The sequence below is a fragment of the Nannospalax galili genome, unplaced genomic scaffold (genome assembly GCF_000622305.1).
Source record: "Nannospalax galili isolate Female #2095 unplaced genomic scaffold, S.galili_v1.0 scaffold7, whole genome shotgun sequence".
Lineage (NCBI taxonomy): Eukaryota > Metazoa > Chordata > Mammalia > Rodentia > Spalacidae > Nannospalax > Nannospalax galili.
The window spans coordinates 13,027,315-13,035,910 of record NW_008359081.1 but is presented as its reverse complement, the minus strand read 5'-3'; the positions used below and the strand labels follow the sequence as shown (position 1 = coordinate 13,035,910).

Here is an 8,596-nt window from a genome sequence, read left to right as displayed (position 1 = left end):
AAGAGAAAGTTGTTTTGCGAGGGCTTGGCTGCATTGAATTACTTGGGAAGCAACGGCTCCTGCTAACAAAATATCATCCATATAGTGAATTATATAAATATTAGGCCATTGAGAACGAAGGGGGTCTACAGCTTGCGCAACAAACTTCCGACATAAGGTAGGACTATTAGTCATGCATTGTGGAAGGACTTTCCATTGATAACGTTGCATTTGTCCTTTAAAATTAATAGCAGGTAGGCTAAATGTGAAGTGTTCTCGATCAGAGGGGTGAAGAGGAATAGTAAAGAAGCAGTCTTTGAGATCTACAATAATTTTAAAATATCCTGAAGGGATGGCAACAGGAGAAGGGAGGCCAGGTTGTAAGGCCCCCATGGGGTACATGGTCTGATTAATGGCTCTCAAATCTTGTAAAAGCCTCCATGACCCTGTTTTCTTTTTTATAACAAAGATAGGAGTATTCCAGGGGGAAGTAGTTGGTTCTATGTGGCCAGCCGTTAATTGCTCCTGTACTAGCTTGCTGGCTGCTTCTAATTTTTCCATAGTTAGTGGCCATTGGTCCACCCATACAGGATCTGTAGTTTTCCAATTTATTTTGTCTGCATGGGGTACAGGGAGGGCAATGGCCGTTGTTAAAAAATTTTAAAGCCCAGTCCTTGATGGGTAGGATGTTGACAGGGCTTTATGGGTTGTCTTATGCCTTGTGAATTTTTTCCTAGTCCTTGTCCGGGTAAATATCCTTGTTTTAGCATTTGTTGGGTTATGATTTCATTAGAACTACACATGAGAAGCTTCATTTGTGCCATAATATCCTGGCCCCAAAGGTTAAAGGGCAATCCAGGTACTATATAAGGTTGAATTTGTCCAGTGTTACCCTCATCATCCCTCCATGTTATTATTTTTGAACTTTGCTTGGGGTTTGTAGTTTGTCCTATTCCTTTTAAATGAGTTATGGAGGTAGAATTGGGCCAGCCTGAAGGCCAATATTGTTCAGCGATGACAGTAGCATCGGCTCCAGTGTCAATTAATCCTTGAAAGGGTTTGTTGTCTAAGTATAATGTAAGCATGCATCTCTCAGTGGTAATTTTTTGTGTCCAATATATTTTGGAAGTATAGGTTTGTGGGCTAGAGGCACCTGTGGGGTCTGAAACACTGAAGGGGAACAGCAGGAGCTGGGCAATTCTGTCTCCTTTGTTAATTGTTATTGGCCCGAGTGTGGAGAGAGCCAAAAGTGTGATTGGGCCATCATAATTATTATCAATTAATCCTGGGGCTATTTGTAGACCAGTGAAGAGATTACCGCCCCTGCCTATGACAAGGCCAAACATATTTGGAGGAAGGGGCCCGTGAGTGCTGGTGGATATAAGCTGAAAGCCTTGTTCTGGGGTCAGTACTGTAGTGGTGGAGGCACAGAGGTCCAGTCCTGCACTTCCTGAGGCTGTTCGGGGGAGGGAACTGTCATCCTGTTTTGTCTTTGAGGGTTGAACCTTAGGGCCCCTTGGTTCAATTCCCCAGAAGGGGCCAGGGGCTGGCCCCGCTGGGATTTTCCCGACCTGGGTGGAATGATTTTACCTCCATGATCTGTTTTAGAGCGGCACTCATTGGCCCAATGGTATCCTCGCTTGCAGCAGGGGCAGATAGTTGTTGGAGGTTTGCGAGGCAAGGGCCCTGTAGGACACTCCCTAGCAAAGTGTCCAGGTTGCTTGCAGTTAAAGCAGGACTTAGATGGCTGGGTTTTGGTAAAATCCTTAAGCGCAGCTTCTATAGCCAGTCCTAGGGCATGGGAGGAACCTATTCCTGAGCACAGTTTAATATAATCTGAAAGGGTGCCTTGCTGGTGGGGTCTAATTGCTTCTTGGCAGGCAGAATTAGCATTTTCAAAAGCCAAATGTTTTACAAAGGCACTGTCTTCGGATTCTCCCACTAGTCTTTCAGCAGCGTTAGTTAAGCGGCTGATGAACTCAGCATATAACTCATCCAGGCCCTGGCGGATCTTTGCCAGAGAGGAGGTGGTGGGCCCCTTTGGGGGGAGGTGCCGCCAGCCTCTGAGAGCCGCGTTTTGTATTTGTGTTAAGAATCCAGGAGGAAAAACTGCCTGTGCTTCATTTGTGACTGGTGGAGTATTATTTTTAAGAGCCTTTTCACTAGTTTTAATAATTTCTTGAATATCTGGATCCAAGGGATGGGCTTTAAGGATATCGTGAATTAAATTCCAATAGGAGAAAGTAGTCACAGGGACCTTTTCTGGCCCAAATGTCTGATAATAATCTTTTAATGCATCTCCCACTCTATCCCATTTTTTGGCATTTATTGTTCCCTCGACAGGGAACCAGGGGCAGGTGTCATGGATGAAAATAAAAAACTGTTTTAAATCTTTTCTTGAGACCTTAATTCCTCATGCACTGAGAGACTCCTTGAGCCCCTGAACAAACTGTTCCTGGGAGCTAGAAGTATTGCCCATGCCTCTTAAATATCGCCCCTGCGTGAGCTTCGCCGGTCAGTATTTGTGCTGACACACATCCGAGAGACCCAGTCGCCTTGTAACCGTAGACTGTCAATTTAGAAATCTCTTCCAACACTGTTTTTGGTATACTAATACTCAAACTGATAAGAAAAGGCCCTTAGGGCAATTCTGTTTCCCTTGTTAATATAATCTGAAAGGGTGCTTTGCAGGTGGGGTCTAATTGCTTCTTGGCAGGCGGAATTAGCATTTTCAAAGGCCAGATGTTTTACAAAAGCACTTTCTTCTGATTCCCCAGCTATCCTTTCAGCCACACTTGTAAGGCAACTGATAAACTCAGCGTATGACTCATCCCGGCCCTGGCGTATTTTTGCCAGAGAGGAGGTGGTGGGCCCCTTTGGGGGGAGGTGCCGCCAGGCTTTGAGCACTGCGTTTTGTATCTGCGCCAGGAGCCCTTGGGGAAAGGCTGCCTGTGCTTCATTTGCGACTGGTGGAGTATTATTTTTAAGAGACTTTTTACTAGTTTTAATAATTTTTTGAATATCTGGATCTAAGGGATGGGTTTTAAGGATTTCCTGAATTAAAATCCAATAGGAGAAAGCAGTGACAGGGACCTTTTTTGGCCCAAAGGTTTGGTAATAATTTCGTAACGCTTTTCCTATTTTTTTCCATTTGTTTTGATTAATGGTGTCTTCTAAGGGGAACAAGGGGCATGCCTCATGAATAAAAAGAAAGAACTTCCTGAGATCCTTTTTTGAAACCTTAATTCCTCGCATTCTGAGGGATTCCTTGAGTCCACCAAGGAACTGCTCCTGTGAGCTCAGAGAGTTTCCCATGTTCTCTGTGAGAAGCTCCTGCGTGAACTTCGCTGGTCAGTATACGTGCTTACACACACCCGAGAGACCCGGTTGCCTTGTTTGTAACCGTAGATCTCTGATGGACAGCTTAGAAGGAACAATACACTGCTCCTCCTACTCAAAGCAGGCTGGTCTTTCTCACAGAAACTGGGGTCCCAGGAAGGGACTGCTTAAAAGGACTCAAGTTTTTCTTGTTTGAAAGATGCATCAGCTTACCGTGTCTTCCCGATCTGACTCGCAGTCGGTTCTTCCGCGGCGATCTCGAGCAGACTCTCTCTCATGTGTCAGTACAGCGCGGGGAGTCAGGGGTGCCTGTCCAGGCTGTTTGTAGCTGACGTTCCTCTAGGCGGTCTCCCTCAAGCCCACCACGTTGGGCGCCAGTTGCCCCGGCCTGCAGGGCTTCAACGTTGGGGGGGTCGGGAGAATAACCTGAAGGAATGAAACAAACAAGGAATGCGAGGAAATGGAGGCAAGACAAGGATCTGATCAAGCCTCAAAATTTTATTGAAAGCAGCAGGCATATATACTGGTAGTTGGGAAGGGGGAGGTGAGGAGAAGGGAAGTGCTGGGCAGACGCTAATTGGTGTTGTTAGGTGGATGCTATAGCTAGGGAGGATTAATTTCTTATCCTAAAGGAACATCTGCTAATGGCTATGGTGAACATTTCTCAGGACTAACATCTGTGGTAGACATTTCTCAAAGCTGACTTGACCTGGGTCAACAAGTTGCTTTTCTACATTCTTTAACTAAGTGCTAACTTATAGAAACTTACAGAAAACCATAAGGCTGTTTTTTCTCAAGGCCGTAAAGATGTGCAGGAAACCTTAAAGCTGTTTTTTCTCAAGGCCATAAAGATGTTCAGGAAACCTTAAAGCTGTCATAAAGATATTTTTCTTCTGGCCTTTTGGCTCCCAACAATTTTTAATTATTCATTTGAGAACTCTCTGTTCAGGTCTATCACCCATCTTTTTATGAGGTTCTTTCTTTCTTTCTACTTTCCTTTTTGAATTCTTTCTATATTCTGGGTATCAATCCTCTCTCAGATGTGTAGGTCATGAAGATTTTATCCCACCCATTGGATTTCATCTTCCCTTTTGATGTACAGAAGCTTTGTAATTTAATCAGGTCCCACTTACTGATTTTTTACCTCAGTGCCTTGGCAGCTGATGTCCAATTTATAAAGTTCTTTCCTATACCTATATATTGGAGGGTGATGTCTATGTTTTCTTCTAGCAGTTTCTGAGTTTCAGGTTTTATATTGATGTCTTTGATCCATTTGGAGTTGACGTTTGTTCAGGGTGATGATAAGGGTCAACTTTCATTTTTCTACAGGTGGAGACCCAGTTTTGCCAGTACCGTTAGTTGTAGATTCTGTCTTTCCTCCATTGTGTTTTCTTAGCACCTTTGTTAAATATTATGTGACTGAAATTATACATACTAATATTTGGGTCTTCTATTGTGTTCCAGTGAACCTACGTGTCTACTTTTGTGCCAGTGCCATTCTGTTTTTATTTCTATAGTTCTGTAATATTCTGTGAGATCAGGTATGGCGATTCCTGCCCCATAACTCAGTGCTGTTCTTTCTGACCAGGATTGCTTTGGCTGTCCAGAAACTTTTGAGATTCCATATGAATTTTAGGATGGTTTGCTCAAACTTCCTGAAGTGTATTGTGGGTATTTTATTGGGATAGCATTGAATCTATAAATTGCTTTTGAAAAGATGGTCATTTTCACAATAATTTACCAATCCATGAGCATGGTAATCTCTCCATGTACTATTGTCTTCCTCTATCTCTTTCTTTTGAAAATTTTGAAATTTTCATTGTAGAGATCTTTAATATCTTTGGATAAGTTTATTCCTAAACTTTTTTGAGGCTACTGAAATGGGAGGGTTTTCTTGAGTGCATTTTCTGTGGCTTGTTATTGGTATAGAGAAAGGCTATTGACTTTTGAAGTTGCCTTTTAACTGAAAGCATTAATCAGTTCTGACATTTTTTTTTGTAGAATTTTGGGGATCTTTTATGTTTAAAATCATATCATCTGCAAATCAAGATAATTTCATCTCTTCTTTTCCAGCTGGGACTACTTTAATTTCCTTCTCTTGCCTTATTGGTCTTGCAAGAATTTCAAGCACTCTATTGAAAGAAAATTGAGATAGTAGACAGGTGTGACTGGTTCCTGATTTTAATGTAAATGTTTACAGGTTTCTCCACTTAGGATGATGTTGCCTATTGTTTGTTGTAAATAGCTTTAATTATGTTGAGTTATGTTCCCTTGAGACCAATTCCTTCTAGGACTTTAACATGAATGCATGTTGAATACTCTCAAAGGCCTTCTCCACATCTATTGAAATGACCATGTGTTTTTTAATCTTACGGGCATTTATATGTTTTATTACATTGATTAAATTATGTATATTAAACCATCCCTACATGTCTGGAATAATGCTGAGTTGATCATGTTTGTTGATCTTTTGACGTGTGTTTGTAGTTTGTGAGTATTTTGTTAAGTATCTTTGAATCTATGTTCATTAAGAATATGGTTCTATATTTTTCTCTTTCCATTGTATCATTACCTTGTTTGGTATTAGAGTGACATTGGCTTCATAGAAAGAGTTTGAGAATTTTCCCTCTTGCTGTATTTTTGAATATTTTAAGCACTACTGATTGTAGATTTCACTGAATGTCTGGCAGAATTCTGTTCTGAATCCATCTGGGCCTGGATGTTGTTAGTCTGGATGTTTTTTATTACTGTTTCAGTTTCCTTAAATGTTATGGGTCTGTTTAGGCTGTTGATCTCCTCTTGGTTTAAGTTTGGTGGTGACCATCATTTTAGAAATTGATCCATTTCTTTCAGATTTTCAAATTTAATCTTGTATATGTTGTAAATATCCCTATTATGTCTTGTATTTTTTTTTAATGTCTGTTGTGATGTTTCCCCTTTCTTCTCTGATTTTGTTGGATTGGATTTGATCTTTCTTTATTTTGTTTAATTGGGCTAAGGGTCTGTCTATCTTGTTTAATCATTTAAAGAACCAGCTCTTATATTTTTTGATTTTTTGTATTGTTTTATTTGTTTCTATTGCATTAATTTATGCTCCAGTTCTTGTTATTTCTTCTCATCTAATAAGTTTGGAGTTGGTTTGTTCTTCCTTTACAGAGTCTTGAGTTGTACTGTCAAGTCATTTACATGTGCTCTTTCTTTTTTTTTAATGTAGGCACTGTCCTGGATAACTTTAGTATAAATTTGACACACCTGCATTGAAGGAGCCTCAGTCAGTTAAATACCTCCATTGGACCAGCCTGTTTCCATGTTTGCAGGTGAATTTTCTTGATTGTTGAGTGATGTGGAAGGGCCCAGCCCACTCTGGGTGATGGCACCCCTGGCAGTTGGGACTATGTCGTATAAGAAAGCAGACTGATCATGAATCATGGGAGAAAACCAGCAAGCAGTGCTCCTCCATGGCCTGTGCTCAGTCTCCTGCCTCCAAGTTCCTGCCCTGAGTTCCTACCTTGGGCTCCCTGATGAATTGTGACCTGGGATATGTAAGCCAAATAAACCTTTTCCTTCCAAAGTTGGTATTGGTCAGAATATTTTGTCACAGCAATGAAGGAGTAAGTTAAAACAGGCAGTAAGTGCTAGAAACTTCAGTCTTAGGTCTGAATTTAAGATGGCCAGAAGTTTTGATAACGTATTTGGGGTTGGCACCCATGGTTGTTTAGAACTGGCAGTACTTTGGTATAAGGTCTTCTAGCTTTCATACTTTGCATTGAAAAGTCAGTTGTCAGGGCTGGAGAGATGGCTCAGTGGTTAAGAGCATTGGCTGCTGTTGCAGAGGACCCGGGTTCGATTCCCAACCCCCACTTGGTGGCTACGAACCATTCTTAACTCCAGTTCCAGGGGAATCTGAAGGCCTCTTCTGACCTCCATGGCATTGCACAACATGGGTGCACTCACATACATGCAGGCAATACACTCATACACATAAAAATAGTAAATGAAATATTTTTAAAAGTCAGCTGTAATTCTGATGGGTTTTCCTTTATATGTAGCTGCTTGTTTTCCTCTAGCAGCTTTCAGTACCCCCTCTTTGTCCTGTACACTTAATGTTTTTACTGTGATATGCCATTGGGACTTTCTGTTCTGATCATGTCTAATTGGTGTTCTATATTGTAAGCTAAACTTACTGCTGGGAGGTGTGAGCAGTTTCCAGGCTCCCATTGTGGCCCCTTCCTCCTAGTCTCCTTATGATAAGCAGAGCCAATATTCCTCCAAGCTACAGGTAAGGGAACAACAAGATTTATTGGGCTTGGTAACACAGTGTACGATGAAGGTGAGGAGCTACTTACAAAGGTATCTGCACCCTCGTGAATTTTTCCACTACATCTGACTGGGGTGAGAAGAAATCTTAAAATGGTTGTAATTTGCATTTTCCCTAATGACTAACAATGTTGAACACCTTTTAAGGTGCTTCTTAGCCATCTTTATGTCTTCTTTTGAGAACTCTCTTTTCAGCTCCTTAGCCCATCTTTTAAACTGGTTACTTCCTTTCTTGATTTTTTTGTTTTTTGAATTCTTTATATGTTCTGTATGTTAAACCTCTGTGAGATGTATCGCTGAAGATTTTCTCCCACACTGTGGGCTTTCCCTTCACTTCCTTGGTTGCTTCTTTTGATGGGCAGAAGCTTTATAGTTTAATGAGGTCCCATTTATTGATTCTTGACCTTATTTTCTGGTCAATTGACATCTGGTTTAGAAAGTCCTTTCCTACACCTATATCTTGTAGGTTATTGCCAATGTTTTCTTCTAATATATTCAGAGTTTCAGGCTGCACGTTGAGGTCTTTGATCCATTGGGAGTTGACTTTTGTGCACAGTGAAAGTTAAGGGTCTGGTTTCATTCTTCTACAGGTAGAGATCCAGTTTTATCATCACCATTTGCTGAAGATGCTATCTTTCCTCCAGTGAAAAGTCTTAGCCACTTCGTCAAATATCCAGTAGCTGAAATTGCATGTACTAATATTTGGGTCTTCAGATTAGTTGTATTGATCTACAGGGATTTTTTTAATGTGACAGTACCATGTGGTATTTATGACTATAGCTCTGTAATATAGTTTAAAATCTGATACAGTAATCCCCCTATCATTTGTCTTAGTGCTCAGGGTTCCTTTGGCTATCTGGGGTTTTTGTGCTTCCAAATGAAGCTTAGGATTTTTTTTCCAATTCTTTTAACAACAACATGGGTAATTTGATTGGTGTTTCATTGAATCCCTAAATTTTCA

The 8,596-nt window shown here is 41.0% G+C and overlaps 1 long non-coding RNA gene across 1 annotated transcript in view; it reads left to right on the top strand.

The window, feature by feature from the left end:
• LOC108490179 overlaps nucleotides 1-2,877 on the top strand; it is a 4,236-nt gene extending 1,359 nt beyond the window's left edge. The window contains exons 2-3 of the long non-coding RNA XR_001872164.2: nucleotides 1,435-1,437; nucleotides 2,548-2,877. This is a non-coding gene — a long non-coding RNA (uncharacterized LOC108490179). The remainder of the gene's footprint in view (nucleotides 1-1,434; nucleotides 1,438-2,547) is intronic.
• Nucleotides 2,878-8,596: the final 5,719 nt, after the last annotated feature.